At 33.9% G+C, this 15,894-nt stretch overlaps 1 pseudogene; it reads left to right on the forward strand.

Annotated features, from left to right (window-relative positions):
* Positions 1-315: 315 nt before the first annotated feature.
* On the forward strand, positions 316-3,024 carry LOC114723220 (11-beta-hydroxysteroid dehydrogenase 1B-like; annotated as a pseudogene).
* The last annotated feature ends 12,870 nt before the right edge of the window (positions 3,025-15,894 follow it).

Below are 15,894 nucleotides of genomic sequence, written 5' to 3' on the forward strand. Positions count from 1 at the left end.
ATTGTCCATGCAATATAACAGACACACACACGCCCATGTCGATCCCATTTCCACGCAACCCCCCCCCCCCCAAAGCTCCACTAAATATATCCCTCATCTCTCCCATGTTTTATTCAGTCCCATAGATAGCGCAGCTAGAGAGAAACACAGAGTTCTCCACAAATTGTACATCCACACAAACAGGAGAGAGAAAGGGGCACAAGAGGTCATATCCTTGAGCCTTCGCTGCAAGAGAGAGAGAGAGGGAGAGGACTCAGCTAGTATCACTTCTTTTCCACACAGAGGGAGAGACATCATCTCCAAAAACAATCTACAATGGCCCTTCACCAGCACCAATTGGCTTTCATTTTCGGCCTCCTAGGTATATACACATGTTAACTATTACACGCTTTCCCTTTTACATTTATATCTTTACGTATTATATTCTCATCGCTTCAGTTTATTAGTTTCACGTCCTCTTATATTCCTCATCATCCATCTTCTTCTCTCTTCTTGTTACTCTTCTTCTCATACAGCATATAGTTAATTGCATGGCTTTGTTATCTCAAATATAGCTTTTAAAGGGAAATAGATGTGATAGGCTTGAAGCATGCTTATTTTTGCATGTACATATTGCTGGGAAATTTTATGGCTCCAAGACTCGTCATCCTGATATGTCTAGAATGAAGTGATCGATTTCTCTTGTCTTTATCGTGCTATTATTGCAGGCATCATCTCTTTCATGGTGTTCCTTGCTCCCATGTAAGTCCCGAAACTTCATTTTGGTTTCATGTTGGATGATTTAAATTATCCAGACTAATCAGGGTTACGTAGGTTAGTTAATGATTTAATCATAATATCATAATTACACATTGCAGGCCGACCTTTTATTTGATATACAAGAAGAAATCTGCTGAAGGATTTCAGTCATACCCTCCTGTGGTTGCCCTATTCAGCTGCATGCTTCGGATATACGCTGCGCTCGTCAACGCGACCTTACTTCTCATCACCATTAACTCTTATGGAATTGTGGTCGAGATAATCTACCTTGCCATTCTCCTTTTCTATGCTCCCAAGAAGCTCAGGGTATATAAGTACATGTATTTGATTTCACCGTGAATTCTATCAGTAATCTTCTTTTATCGGTTTTATTTGACTTTTCCTTTTCTGAGAACAATTCACAGCTTGCGACGTTTAAGCTTCTTCTGTTACTGAATGTGTTTGGGGTCGGAGCCATGCTTCTGTCCACACTGTATCTTTCACATGGAAACACTCGTTATCAGATTATCGGATGGATTTGCCTCGTGGTTGACATCAGTGTCTTCGGTGCTCCTCTCTTAATCATTGTATGAAACTTGTTCTTCAAATTCTAATTTTTTAAAAATTACTTTTTTTGCATGCACTAATCGTTGTTAAGACAGAGTGTGGAATACATGCCATTCACTCTGCCCATGTTTCAGTCCGCAAAAGCTGTGATGTGGTTCTTCTATGGCCTTTTCCTCGAGGACTATTTCATTGCTGTAAGAATCATCGGGCTCTGCTCATTACCATCAGTTTCTGTTCAATTTGCAGCATTTGGCATACGAGTACGGTAAAAAAAGGTGCTCGTTTAGCGCACTCTGCTCTGAGGGAGAATGCACTGCGGGAAGTTGCGGATAGAGCTCGAGAATTTGGATCTCCGGATGTTAGGTCCTTCGTTCCTATTAAGACCCAATTGTTGAATTGGCTTTGATCCTAAATATAAGAACTATTTCTCATATTCATTAATTTTTTTTAAATTACCCCTATGAATATTCCCTCAGCCATAATTAAGTAGAAGAGGAAGAGAGGGTATTAAAAAAAATGATTATGATATTTTAAGAAAAATGTGTCATATTTTTTATAATTAACTAACTTATCTAACTTCCTTAATCTAATCAAATTAGTTAAATAGGTCTTATATTAAGGATCGGATGATTATTATAATACGCGCAGATGTTTCCCAGGTTGAGTAGTGTGCCAGAATGGTCGACGAAACTGTAAATCATTATGGAAGATGTAACACTCTCTCTCTCTCTCTCTATCTTGTTTTGATGCGAAGTTAGTAGAGAATATTAACCCCAAAATTGCACCTGTTTTCTGAGAATATTTGGTGCAGTGGATCACTTGGTTAATAATGCGGCTGTTGCCACTTCCAAGTTGTTCCAAGAAGAAACTGATATCACCAACTTGAGGCCAATTATGGTATGAGGATCTTTTACACATATTTTACTCTGTTTTCCTCTTCTCTGTTCTTCAATGTTCTGTCTTATGTATGTCCTCACAGGAGACAAACTTCTGGGGATCAGTGTACACGACTCGTTTTGCTTTACCGCATCTAAAAACCAGCCGAGCCAAAATCGTAGTAATGTCATCTGTGGATTCTTGGATGCCCGCACCCAGAAGAAACGTGGATAGTGTAAGCCATGTCACATAATGCTTTCTGCCCATACGTTCATTCTCTGCAATTTCTAATGCGTGCTATGTTCAGGCAAGCAAAGCCGCTTTAGTCTCCATGTACGAGGCATTGAGGGTGGTTGTTGGGTCTGATATAGGCATAACCATAGGAACCCCAGGCTTCATGGAGTCTGAAATAACCAAGGGGAAGTACTTGATGGGCGAAGGAAGGGTGATGGTAGATCAGGATCTAAGAGATGTAAGCAGTATTCATATATATATGACATTTCTTGATTGATTTAGGGATTAAGAAAGAAAGTCATAATACTGTTAATGGTGATGCAGGTGGAAGTGAGCGCGGTGCCGGTGGGATCAGCAAGTGGGTGTGCAGAAGCAATAGTGAAGAGCGTGGCGAGGGGAGACAGGCATTTCACGGTACCAGGATGGTTCAGGATGTCGTACGTAGTGAAGGTATTGTGCCCAGAATTGGTGGGGTGGGGATTGAGGATGATGTATACGAGTGGGGATTTGGCCAAGGAAGCATTGAGCAAGAAGATTTTGGACGCCACCGGAGCCAAGAACGTGTTGTATGAGTCTTCTATCCAAAATCCTGACGTCAAGACCGATTGAAATCCATGTATATTATGAGTTGGTCTCATAGTGTTTTTTTTCTCTCGCTAGAGCATAGGTATTCTCCTATTAGAGACAATCATATTCGAGGCACTACTGTATATTAAATGTGGACACTTCTCCTAACGGGGATTCAAACCTTGGCTCGCCACATTATGGTATTAATCGTGTTTTTTCTGAATGTGGCTATTTGAACCCTTCGCATGCTACTTTCTGGTGTTAATATTAGGAATTTATGATGCAGAACGTAGTAAAGCCAAAACCCAGACATCTGATGAAAAAGCTCAGGAAGCAATGTAATGTCGGATCCCAATTACTCTGTGTGCGCTTGGCCCCGGAGTTCAGTGATAATATTTGGCTTTACTTTTTCGCCTTCCTTCGCTTTAAAAATGCAAAAGGCTAGAATGAACATGCCTGCCCCCTCCAAAGTTATTAATAGGGATTCTTTTAAAACAAAACTAATAGAGATTTTAGTTGATGGAATATTACACGCATTCTATCGCAAAAGTACATGCTCGTCCAAGCGAATACTATTGAATGCTTGAGCATGAATGTCTAATTAAAAAAGAAGTACTTTCTAGTTTCAAGATGGTTTCAAACCATTGGGTTTTTTTTTGGGGGGGGGCAAGTGATGGTTAAACCGTTGTTGACCATAGGATAATATTCTTTTCACGCAGCATATAGTATAATATTCAAATAGAAAGCAACGTTAAATTATTGTGCTGTTTTTATTTGTGTATAATTAAATATATTTATTCATGCGTCACATAGAATTTCTCCCGTCGAGTACAACTGATACCATACATGGGCTGGGCCAGCCTCAACTTGTTTGTCCTGTTTTTTCAGTGTCTTGAAGATTCCGCCTTTTCAGGACAGGCCCATATTGAGATGTCGTAACCCTCCTACGATGGGATTTTAAAGGCGACATTTTTCTTTTAGGATAAAGTTGGTTAGGTTAAGTAGGGGCTCGCGCTCCACGGAATTGAGTCTAATAAAAAGAATTAGTTTTTCATAATATGATAAATTAATATTCAAATCTCCGCTAAAAGAAACGCTTACATTTGGTGCCTGACAGTATCTCAACAAGATTGATAGAAGGATACACGTGTTTACCCAAAAAAAAAAAAAAAGATGTTCACATTTAGTATCAGGAAATGTTTCGAATAGGATTGCTCTTAATAAAAAGATATTTGTGCTTAGGGGGGAGGAAAACCTTAAGTCAAGTTAGCTAGGTTAAGTAGGTCCAAGTAACTAATTAAATTCTACCACCTATATTTATTTTACACAAGATCACTTGTCATCACTTACTGTCTTTTTGGTATGAGGAAAATAGCAAGAAGGCGAGGGGAGAAGAAATTTTCACGAGGTCGATTTAAAAAAATTAAAAAGTGGAGTTATAAAAATTTAAATAAAGAAAAAAAATGTAAGACAAAATAATAATAAAAATTAATTAAAAGTTTTTAAACCTACTTCATCAATTTTTTAAATCGAGCTCATCAAAATTTTTTTTCTCTCCACTGTTTTTCATTTCTCTCATATCAAACTGACCCTTAACCTCCTACTAACTCCGTTAGTCTCCCATGGAAAAAAGTTCGCCTACTGCATCAACGGCACCTCTTCCACACGCCACTATTTGAAGGAGAACTTGGTGTCAATTAAGGGTGGAAACAGGTCAGGCCAGGCCTGTTTTGTAGCCTATAGGCCTGAGTCTGGCCTGTGGCTTGTTACAGGCTTATCCTTCAGCTTGAACCTGGCCTGTATAAAAGCCTCGCCTGGCCTAAAACCTGGTAAAAAGCCTGTATTTTTAAAGAATTCAAATTATAATGACTTTTTTTTAGAAAAAAGCTAAAATTAAAAAAAGCGTACATAATAATTAATTTTGTAGTCTTGTCTTTTATTTAAATTTTAGTATCATAAGTACTGTTTTAAATCTTAATTACAATTTACAAGAATATTATTGAAAACTGGTTCTAATTGTATGTTAAAATTTGAGACAAGACTACGTTTAAGTACAAAAAAAAATTAAGACAAATAAATAAAGAGAAAAAAATATTGATTTTACAATGAATAAAGAGAGTATCGTAATTTAATTAACATAATACATGAGTTAATTAATCTATCATTCTTGGAGCAAATTTTTCTTTCCTATTTTATTTATATTTTTAAGATTTAAAGATCATATTATTTATTGATATTTTTATTTTAAATTATATTTTTATCTTCACTTGTCAACTAAACTTCAAAATCTAAGGAAGAACTAAGGTATTAACTATATATTAAAATTAAAAAATAAATTAAAAGAACACATTAACAATACCATCAACTAATTTTTTTATATATTATAATTATAAATTTTTAACAGGTCCAGGCCGGCCTAACAGGTTTAACAGGCTTTGAAGAAGGCCTAAACTTAAACAAACCTTTAAATAGGTCTGAGCCTGTCTCTTTTGAAAAACAGATCAGGCCAGGTCAGAACAAATACAGGTCAGACCGTAGGCTCCTGATAGGCCATCTAGTCTATTTCCACCCCTAGTACCAATCTCACATGCCATGGAGACAGTTGCTAGACGCTCCAAGGACACACCGCCAATGAGCACTGATGAGAGTTGGGCCAAAGCTAATTTCGAATCGCTAATTGATAGTGTATTGGCATTAGAACCTCTTTGCTTTGCCCTACTTCTTGTTCTTGGTTTGGTGTTACCGCGTGCTTTCATGAATGATGATTGATTACCCTAGCTTGATTAAATGTAATTTCATTTTTGTGAACCAACTTGTGTACCTTTGTTTAATAGCTGGGCTTATAAGTTTTTTCAAGATGAAAGTTCAAATAAATATAATAAAATAATAGCCAAATAAGTATAGGAAAATTCCTCAACGTTTGTCCCAACAAATGACACCTTTTGGTTGAACTGTCGAAAAATTGTTGTTGGTGATACCTAAAGGCAATCATTAATATTTGAATTCTCTCGGACTAATCTTGCATAAAAAATTCTCCCAACAACTGGTAACTAGCACTCTAAAAATCTTCTACAAATAAAATTATATCCGATAAAAAAAACCATAAATGCTTTTTGAACCAGGTCAGAAATCAAAATATAAAAAATAGAAGAAATTTATTTTTTTGTATCATAACTATATTTTTTTGGTATAATATTATAACTATATTTAAGAGTAACTGACTGAACATGGGAAGTTTCTTCTATCTAAATTCTTATCTGCTCAAACAGCTGGATCTGAAATTTTTGTTGTTTGTACAATGCAGGGCTTAGTCCCAAGTTTCTTCCCTTTTCCTTTTGGGCCAACAATCTACCTGTTTGGATGGGCGTTTTGTGGGCCAAAATGAGATTTAAGTAGTTGATAAGCCCGATTGGTTGTGTAAAGGTGTTTGGGACAGTTTTTGGGCCATCTCACTTCAGCTCCAAATCATTGATCAGACCGTGCGTTTTAATAAGCTACAAGGGAGGAGCTTTTTAAAATTGCATCATGTTTATACTGGACCGTTGAAAAGTTATTTTCTTGTCAGATGTATTTTTATTCTAGCCTTTTCTCATTTATTTCTGCCTCTCCTTATTTATTCCTGCCTTTCCTCATTTAAAATTCATTGCAGTATATCAATTCATTTTTTTTATCATGTTTCACTTTATATTTAAAAATATTTTTTATGATTTCTCTAAATTTTTTAAGTTTATTTCGCTCATTAAATTTTACTTCTTCATTATATTATCTCAATTCATTTTTTTTCGTGTTTCACGTTATATTTACAATATTGTTTATGATTTTTATAAAGTTTTAAAATTTAATTCACTCATTCAATTTGAATATTAAATTATTTTAATTTAATTGTATTATGTAAAATTATTTTTATTATTATTAAAACTCATACCTATTTTGGTAATTTTATAACCAAAACTTAACTTTACTCAATCATAATCTAAACAACTTTTTACCAATCTCACTTTTACAAACTAACTTTTCTAAACTCCAATCCAAAATCCAATTTAACTTTTATCTAACTTTACTTTTCCAAAAGCTACTCTTTGAAATCACATTGCCGCCGTCACAAGAATAGATTGCTGTTGCTGAATTTGGTTACCATTGTTGAAATACATTGTCCTATCTGAAATAACTTGTATTCCCTAAGGTTGTTGCTGTCGAAGAGGTCACTGAAGTGACGCCAACTATGATAAACAAGTAGGAAGCTTAAATATTATTCTTCATAGAGCATTTTCAATGGGTCCCCAAAGCTTAAAATGTTATTGTCTAGCATTCCTCTTTCTAGTTCTGTCTCTGTTCTTCACATAAAACCGTTTTCAGGGAATGTGAAACTGTCTGATTTTTTAGTATTATTAAACCATTTGTCCTGAATTTTACAAAACACATATTGGGATTTACAACTTTCGTGGTGAAAGTGACCACTTTGTTAATGGGTTTTGCAACCTGTTTTCAGGAGATAAACAATTTGTTTGTAAAAACTAATAAAATTCCACCCCAAATTGGACAAAACATATAGTGGGATTTACAACTCCCGTAGTGAAAATGACCACTTATTCAATGGGTTTTGCAACCTGTTTTCAAGGGATGAGCAACTTGTTTCTAAAAACTAATAAAATTTCACGCTAAATTTGACAAAACACATAATGGGATTTATAACTTTCGTAGTGAAAATGATTACTTCTTCAATGGGTTTTGTAACATGTTTTCAAGGGATGGGCAACTTGTTTCTAAAAACCAATAAAATTCCATGCTGAATTTTACAAAACATATAGTGGGATTTACAATTTTCGTAGTGAAAATGACCACTTCTAAAATGGGTTTTGCAATCTCTTTTCAGGTGATGGGCAACTTGTTTCTAAAAATCAATAAAATTTCACGCTGAATTTCACAAAACACACAGTGAGATTTACAACTTTTATAGTGAAAATGACCACTTCTTAAATGGCTTTTGCAACCTGTTTTCAGGGGATGGGTAACTTGTTTCTAAAAACCAATAAAAGTTCATACTGAATTTTACAAAACATATATTGGGATTTACAACTTTCATAGTAAAAGTGATCGCTTTGTTAATAAGTTTTGCAACATATTTTTGGGGGATGAGTAACTTGTTTTTGACCACTAATAAAATCTCACACTAAATTTTACAAAACACATAATGGGATTTATAACTTTTATAGTGAAAGTGACAATTTTTTTAATGGGTTTTGTAAACCTGTTTTCATCGGAAGGACAACTTATAAGCATAAATAAATCATTTAGTGAACGTGCACTTGAAGTACATTATAGTAAACATTAATCTATTAACTTTCATAATTAACTACGTGTCTAATAAAATCTACCATTCACGTAATGGTATTTACCAAAAACCAGTAGGCATATGACAGCAGTTACATTATGTAATTGCTTACCACCATTTTCTGATTTCTGCTTTATCATTCATCAAATACTGAATATAAACCCTCAAATACAATAATCCTGTTCCTATTTCACCATGAAGCAGCCACAAAAATGAATAATCCAAATCCCGCCATCAACTTCTACTCACTCACGTAATCCCACAGGTTCACTCCCTCTCTTACTACAAATTCTCTTTTCCACAACCAAAACCCACAAATCAACAATGTCTACAGAACAGCGATGCGAAAGAATAAGATAATAGCATTTCCAACATTCTTCTTTCTTTCTTCCCGTGTTTCATCAACATCTTCCTCTGTTTGCTTTCTTCTCACTTTCAGCTCCTTTTTACCTCACTCATCAGGGCAGTCATTAAGCCAAAAATCAAAATTCCATATTGGTACCTGATGCCTTCTCTGTCATTTTGCTTATTTGGATGTTTTTTTTGTTATTTTAAAATTCAGACGGTATTTTGTGGTCATTTTCCTTATAAGTTTTGTCAAGATGAAAGTTCAAATAAATATAATAAAATAGTAGCCAAATAAGCATAGGAAAATTTATGAATGTTTGTCCTAACAAACAAGACCTTTTGGTTGAACTGTCGAAAAATAGTTGTTGGTGATACCTAAAGGCAATCATTAATATTTGAATTCTCTCGGACTAATCTTGCATAAAACATTCTCTCGACAACCGGTAACTAACACTTTTAAAAATCTTCTACAAATAAAATTATATCTGATAAAAAAAACTATAAATGCTTTTTGAACCAGGTCAGAAATCAAAATATAAAAAATAGAAGAAATTTATTTTTTTGTATCATGACTATATTTTTTTGGTACAATATTATAACTATATTTAAGAGGAACTGACTGAACATGGGAAGTTTCTTCTAAATTCTCATTTGCTCAAACAGCTGGATCTTAAATTTTTGTCGTTTGTGTTGGCAAAAAAAAAAAAATTTTGTCGTTTGTACAACAGAGGGCGTAACCCCAAGTTTGTTCCTTTTTCCTTTTGGGCCAACAATGCTGTGTTTGGTTTGTTTGGATTAAAAAAGGTTCTTAAAATTATGGGCCAACTCATTGAAATAGCCCAACATGATAGGGTCATGAACCGGAACCATTTCTAACCCACTTAACATTCCTTGAGTTCTTTATTGATTCCAGTTCACATAGAACCTCGTGGGTCAAGGCATGGTGACCCAAAAGGCCCCCGAGTTAGAAGCTTCAATGGTCGATCTTATAGGGCTTGTTTGGATTGACTTATAAATAGCTTTTCAAACGTGATTTACGGAATACGAGATAAGTATATGAGGAGAGTTTTGTCTCGGCTTACGTGAACTTACTTAAAAGCCCGTTTTGAACGGAGCTCCAAACAAGCCCATAATCTATGGTCCATCCTTTTAAAACAACAATTGCCAAACTTCAGAAAAATATAACAACATTAAAATACTACCTCCCATCCTTATTAATATAAAGACTAGATAATTAATTTTAAAAAATTAATTTAGTTATTTGTCACAAATGTGTTAGTTTTTCTAAAATATTCTCCTCAATCATGTACTACCTCTAGTCCTAATTATAAGACCTTGTTTGTAGACGTATATTATTGGATGATTAGAATTAACTCTTAGTGGAAACCCTTACAAGCAACAAGAATATTTCGAGAAAAAATGAAAAACAGTGAATTGAAATCTTACATTTAAAACTAAATTAAATCTTTTAACTAGCTTTTATATTAAACGTGTGTGTGTGGTGTTTCTTTTGCATTATATTGGTATTATCTAGTTGAAGTTGTGCCGCAATCTTCATAGTTACGGTCATGCCCCTGTTGTTTGGAATAAAGATATTTGTGCATGTCTTGTAAACAAACCGCACCGACCATAACGAGACAATTTGTTCGTGTTTGGAATTTGGACGTGCTTTTGTATCCAGACAAAAAAGTACGCGCGTTTTATATTATTCACTGTGTACGGTTTTTGTTGTTATTTATTTGTTTCTTGCAACAATCCATCTACGTATTGCCTTCACCCTAAGATTTCGTGGATTTAAATTATTAGTACTTTAAACCTGACACTAATTCTTACAAGGTCAAGAACATTAATTTAATGATTAAAATCCTCCCTACAAACTCAAAGCTTAAAGCTCTCTACATGGAAACTGTTCGGTATTCAAGATTTACGTTCTTCGCCTTACAAGAATGAAGTTGCTTACCGTTTTAACCAATATAACAGAAGGGAACCAAGCATTTAATTTTTAATATGACTCATCTGAATTATTTTTGGCATTTTTGGTAGAGAGGGAGACAAGTGGGGGATATGTTTTGGGTGGCTTGGAGTTTGGGTGAAAAGTGAATGGTCTAAAATCTGCCAAAAGAAGGGGTAAAACATGGAAGCCACTTATTTTCGTTTGTAATACGTATATTCTGGTTCGGTTCAACATAAAAATCTCAATGTGTTTCCATGTGAGTTTTGTTTTGTGGGGAGGGGTCAACAACAATAATACAAATGGAAGCCAAGTAGAACAAGGCATGCAATGCAATTCGATCCAGCTGTGTGGACCATCATCCATCTTCTTCAAAACCAGCTATCCCATACATATGAAAAAGAGCCGCCCAAATCTGGACCATTTTCTGCCTCTTTTCCCTTTCACTTCTCTTAAATCCCTCCTCCTTACTTCCTTCTCACGATTTGTACTTTTTTTTTTTTAAAGAAAATATTTTCAGTTACCTTTTTTCTCAGGCTCTTAGTTACTAAAAGTGTCTTCAATTAGCGTTAACTATATTAAGCAGGTGAGCAGAGTATACCAGCACTTTTATCTTAATTTCTTTTCTTACATTTTGTATATATATCTGTTTACAGTAACAAAATTTATGAGAATTTATTTTAAAATAAAATAAAAATTTCAAAAAGTTGCTTGATATTTTTTTCAAATTAAATAGATATCTAAAAATTCATAATTCTTTTGTTAAAATTAGCGAAAAGAGATTTATGTATGTAACAATTTCATAGTAATAAAAGAGTTCATGCTACCACTTAAAACGCTTTTGCAAGGTGGTACCAAGATCTGCCTGAACCTCACGACACGACACACGACCGTTGACCCCGCGTCATGTGATTTTTTTAGTTTGCTTGGTTAATAGGTCATTTGTGCCTTTCTGCAGCAGTCAAATGCAGTCCGAATAACAAAGTTCTCAAATAACGTTCGTACTTCATCTATGAATTTCTAGATGAAATAATCTAATTATTAGATTTTAATACTACTTCCGATTTTTAATATAAGAGTTAATTGACTAATTTGTGTAGATTAAAAAGACTAGTTGAATTAATTATTTGTAATAAATAGGTATTGTCTTTCCTAAATATCCTTACTAATCAAGTGTATGAGTTAGAACTATCATTATTACAAAGACTACTTTAGAAAAAAAAAAAGATAAATATGAGAAACAAAGTAAACTGAGATTTTATATTTAAGACCAAATTAAAAACCAAATAAGGTCTTATATTAATGATCCAAGATAGTATTATGGTGCTTCCTTTTTTAAAGTGAAGTCAAATATTCATATGGGACTGGCCGGCGACTCCAACAAATAAGCAAAAATTACGAAGTGATACTGACGATATGTTCTTACATTTGTCAAAATCGTATGTTACTTTCAGTCTTATATATACTCCAATATCTCCTCAAATTAGTGCAAAATTTTTTTAATCATTTTTTATAATCCCCTCAATGCTTGGAGGGGAAGTGCATAAAAAGTTTTCATATTTCAATTGGAAAATATTACAAAACTATGGAAGAACTACACTTAAAATTTAGTCGTTAAAAATTATTTTTGCAACATATTCGAGAATTGTATTTATAAGTTTGAGATAATTTGTATAATCAAAGAATATATAGCTGTTAGGTTTAAACTAAAAATGCAGTTACTTTATTTTTTTCAATGAAAAAAGCACTTGCTCCAAGTAACACCAAAACTAGAAAATAGTTTTCCCTATCATTGAAAAATAATGTTGAATCAAAAAATAATTGTACGTCCATTAATAATCCAATCCTTTTCACCTACCTCTCAAGTGATTGTACGCGCTCGGTGGTCTTTTCAGTAGTTTTTTAGCTGTGATGAAAAGAACTTTGAAGTATTTTCCAAATACGAATGAACTAGTCTCTTTCCCTCCTCGCATTTTTCTACATGTCATTAGCAAAAAATTAAAATAAAAATCCAAAATATGTAGAAACCATCCCCCTCTCCACACGATCTAGCGATGAGAAAATATTCTTTGGAAATTGCCAAGATAAGGTTCCAAAAATACTAAAACTTAATTACAATAATGGTAATAAAAAGACAAAATCATAAATGTCAGTCATCCCTAAGATAATATATTAAATTAAAGCAAAAGCATGAACTTAAACAGAACTAAGTGCAGATATATCTCTGGCAAAATTTAAATTATAGTGCATCTAATCAATCATATATCATTTTGATTTTCTTCTCTGGTAGCTTGCAGCAAAATTTGCACTGTGTGTGTGTGTGTATTTATATCATGGACGGCGTAGGGCAAACTGTGAGATCATGAAGATACACTTAACGCCAATGAAATGAAGAGTTGAATAAGGTTCATATAATATATGAACCTATCTTCTTATCCCTGATTCATTTGAGACCAAGCAAAAGGGTAAAAAACCTTTTTTTTTTTTGAAAAAAAGGAAGAAGAGTGAACGTATACAAGATCTGTGATTAATCATGCGGCGGAAAACGATAGATGGATGGGACTGTATAGAAAATTAAATAAAGAAGCACCAAAAAACCATATACAAGTAATTAATAAGATGATGACGGAAGCGTTTAAAACAAGGAAAAGGAGAAAAGACAAAATAAAAAGGAAGACAAGTGAAAGATATGATTGAAATAAAGTATATGAGGTAAGCATGGGACCCTCCATAAAAGATGGTGCACGACACATGGTATAGAGGCAGCGATTTGAAGATAAATCAATTCAAAAGAAACCCAAATTGATATGAACATAGCACCATTATGAGGCAATCATTGGCTCACTCCTCAGATTATAGCCACTAAAATGCCCCTTTTTCTCCAAAATTTAAAAAGAGTACATATAAAAAAAACACTAAAGAAACTGGAGAATCATATCTCTAATATATCCATCAATGCAATACTAATTTATCTTCTCTTTCCCTTCCGCCTATATAGGCACGTAATAAATGATGCATTATTTCTATTATAGGGTTAAGCCTAACTGTTGATGAAGGAGTAGTTACGAATCTCTAAAAGTTTTTTTTGAGGTTCAGTATCATTCCAAAAGTGTTAAAAAGGAACAATATTATTCTTTTCATTCAAAATATTAATGGTCAATGGTAGTTTTTTTTTTTTTAATAAAAAGGGTAATATTGCTTATTTTTTAAAATTTTCAGACCGATTTTGAACTAAAATAACCTTTCAAATATCCACAGCTCGTCCGCAAATAAATACGTTTAGGGAAAAATGACCCTTAACCCCATTTTATACACATGGACGTGGTAGGGATAATTACTGAATCAATATTGAGAAAAGAAAAAGAAAAGAAAAAGGAGGCAATATTGAAGAAGACATGGCTTTGGATAGCTGACAAATGTTAGTGATAATAGGGTTAGTGAGAGCTTTATTTAGTGTTAAAGGAGAAGGGCAACAAGTGGTTCATTACATCAGAGAGCCTTATCTCTCTATCTGATATGTATTATGAAGGAGTTTTGGTTGGAGTGTACCAAGGGAACCACCACGCAATATAACCATGTAATGTGCCAGTGCGATGCATGGCATGGGGACTTATATGTGCCTTTATATATCTTTATTGGACACAATCATCGATGGCTACTTTAATTTTTTAAGGGCCAGCCTTCGCTCACTCATTTGCGTAAAGCCTTCGAATGCTTATCCTCTGATTGTGAGTCATCTGTTTCTGCCATTATCTTCATCTTCCCCTCTCCTTCCCCCTTTTCTCTTTTCACGATTGGTTATTAGTGCCTTAGTGCTTTTTTTTTTATTCAAAACATATGATTAGACGGAGTTCAAATCAACTTACTATTTTGATACAACTACTCAGGTCAGGTCCCTATTAATTAACTAGTATGTGTGTATATATATAATAAACCATATCTAAAAAGAAAAGGATCAGCAGGGAAAATTATATTAATAATATATCATATTTAGAAAGACTTTTGATTTGGTTTTAAGGCTCAGGCCAAGTGGCCAACCGTTAATTCGTTTTTAATATTTTATATTGGTCATGGCAATAATTTCATATATTGGCTTATTAGTGCCCTTTTTTGGTTAGTAATTATCTCTACTAGCTCCAAAGCTCACAATATTAAGCCAAGTGGAACCAACTCCTTCATAATTTTGTTAGCTACTTTTTTATGACACCAGAGTGAAATTAACACATTTAAAAAAGGTTATATGGCTTTTAACGCAAAGGAAAGGAAAACTCAGATTTCGACTTTGTTTCCTTCTTTCTTTATTTCCCTCTCTCTATTCATACCTTGCATTAGAGGTTAGCACCAAAACGGACATCGTGGACCAATAATATATTGTCTTGGTACAAATCATTCACAAAATATCACAAACCAAAGATGAACCGTCACTATTGCGATTCCATGCATGGCCATGCATGGACCTCATTGATCAGCTTAATCTCCCAAACACTCCTCTTCGCTATTCCGAATTGTCTGCTATTCCGGAGCCAGCTTGCTAGGCCGCCTTAAAACCAAAAAGAGAAAATTAAAGGAAGAGTTAAATATTGGGGAGGGGCCTTGAACGTTATACTTTTACGTTTCATTATACTATTATATATTTAGCACTTTTCATTTTGTTTTGACCTTTTCCCCATGCACAATTATCACGGGATGATATTTTGCTCGTATCAATTAATGTTGATTTTAAATGAAGTCAATCATTTTGCAATTATAATCCAATTATTAGCATGTGAGTCTTTTTTCTTCTAATTTTTGAATGATTTTATATATGTGTCAATGCACACGATTCAATAAAGTCAACAGTTAACATACACCGCAAAGCAGAAAACTCAAAGATATTTATCTCTTAGCACCTTTTACACACATCGCACATATTAAAAATATCACTTCTTTGTTACATAACTCTTTACTTTTGGTTCTGGACTGAGACCGTAGTTATAACTCTTTATATTATAACCGTAGTTTTGCTTCTTCTTCTTTTTTTTTCATTTTTTTTGGTCACCAACTTGGAATGCTGTCGTCATGAAGATAAATTTACTTTCAAGGATGCCTTTATATCTGCCCCCTTGTCGTGCATGACATATGAAAACACCATGAATTTTTCTTTAATTTGGATACAGGAAAACTAAATGAATCACTACCAAGAAGCAATAATAATGATCATAAAGGATAATGATAATGATGAAGATTACGTGTCGTGCAAATTAATTGAAGTAATTAAGGAAAGTAACCAAAACAGATATAG

The sequence above is a fragment of the Neltuma alba genome, unplaced genomic scaffold, assembly GCF_004799145.2.
Source record: "Neltuma alba isolate B1F8T4 unplaced genomic scaffold, ASM479914v2 tig00012126_pilon, whole genome shotgun sequence".
In the NCBI taxonomy this organism is placed as follows: Eukaryota; Viridiplantae; Streptophyta; class Magnoliopsida; order Fabales; family Fabaceae; genus Neltuma; species Neltuma alba.